Source organism: Entelurus aequoreus, linkage group LG25 (assembly GCF_033978785.1).
Source record: "Entelurus aequoreus isolate RoL-2023_Sb linkage group LG25, RoL_Eaeq_v1.1, whole genome shotgun sequence".
NCBI classification, from domain to species: Eukaryota; Metazoa; Chordata; class Actinopteri; order Syngnathiformes; family Syngnathidae; genus Entelurus; species Entelurus aequoreus.
Window position 1 is genome coordinate 6,804,241 of NC_084755.1, and position 1,852 is coordinate 6,806,092.

A 1,852-nucleotide genomic window follows, 5' to 3' on the forward strand; every position below is an offset into this window, starting at 1 on the left:
TGCGTAGAGATTTCTGTAGACTCCAGTCTTCGTTTGCTATGTCTAATATAGTTCCCGTGTTTGGCTCCAAAGCCGTTCTGGACACAGTCACAGACACATGGGTACCGTTGAACTATCCCCGCTTTTACTTTGAAAATAAAAACTCCCGGTGTCTGTAAGTAATAAAAACATTGGTTTTTGGTCTGTTTACTATGCATTTATGTTTGTTATTTGAAATGTAAAATGAAAATCAAACCAGTTTTTAGATATTTGTTGCTTTTTGACACCAAATTAGAAATGAAATTCAAATAAACCAATCGTTTTTTGTTTTTTTAAATTTCCTTTGATGAAAAGAACGTACAATTACCACAACGTACTAACCAGAAAACGACTGCTTTATTTGATTTTTTTTAATACAAATAACAAACAGTTGAAAAACAAAGCGATTTTCTTTTTTGGTGTGGAAAAGCAATAACATCTAAAAAAATAATTTTGTATTTTATTTAAGTTAAAACTAAAATTGATGTTTTGTCATATTCTGACACCGGAAGTTTTGATTTTCAAAGTAAAAGCAGGGATACTACGCTACAGCAAAATGATTTAGGTTATGGCTCTAAAGTGGATGCAAAGAAGAATTTGGTCACGCACTATACATCAATATAGTACAGTATTATGTTTTACAGGCCAGTCAGTGGTTCCGTCTTCAAAAGTGCTTCTTCTGGTTTATGATATAAAAAAACACCCATTTTGTTCTGTTTTTCAGTTTCTGTTGATATGTGTTTGAGATTTGTGTAGATATCAGTCCTTGTTGTGTTGTGTCTTAAAATAAATTCTGTGTAGGGCTCCAAATACGTTTTATTCAAAGTCACAGGCACATGTAGTAGTTATCTTTGCTTTAATTTTGAAACTAAAACATCTGGTGGCTGCAAATGAAAAAACATCCGTTTTGGTCTGTATTTCCATTTCTGTCCACTGGGGATTTACATTTTGGTTAAATATAATATAAAATGAAACCTTTTTTTTAAATGTAGTTATTGCTCTTTGACACCAAAAAAGATGAATGATTGTTTTTTTTATTTGCTTCTTTACATTTTTTAAATAAAATTTTAATAAACCAGTTTTATGAAATTGAAAATGAAAATCAAGCCTTTTTTATGTTTCGTTCCAGCTTTTCGATTTATTTTTTGTATTTCAAAACAAAATTAGATTCAACCAATATTTCTTGGTTTTTCAATTTCTATGCCTCAAAATAACATTCAATGACCAAAACATCAGTATATGTTTTGGTCATTGAATTTTATTTTCAGAAAAACCAATTTAAAACCAGAAAAAAAATGGTTTATTTGAATTCTATTTTTAAATACAAAACATTTATAAAACGCTTTTTTGTGTTGAAAAACAGTAACTGAATGTAAAAAAAGGCTTGATTTTTATTTTCAATTTCATACAACAAAGCAGAAATGTGTAACATTACAAAAAATGTGTTTTCCTTCAATAGCATCTCATTGGATTGTTGTCTCATCATCTCAGGTGGTGTACAACGTGGGGCTGTGCATCTGCTTGTATGACATCACCAAACTGGAGGACTCCTACATCTTCCCGGGGGATGGCGCCTCACACACCAAAGGTGTTGTTCTGCACTCTCATTGTTGCGTCCTAGTGTTTTTGCGGCGAAACACTTCCTCCTTGTCCACTACTTTTAATTGCATTAGTTTTGGACTTCCACTTGCAAAAGTAGTGTTTAGAAGGAGGGGAGGGGTACGGCAATGTAGAAATGAACCGGATCAGCCTTCAAAAGGTCATCGTTTGTTCCTTATCACAGAACAAACATTCCTTGAAAGTTCGATGATAACTTTTTGCGCCAGCTAAAGCA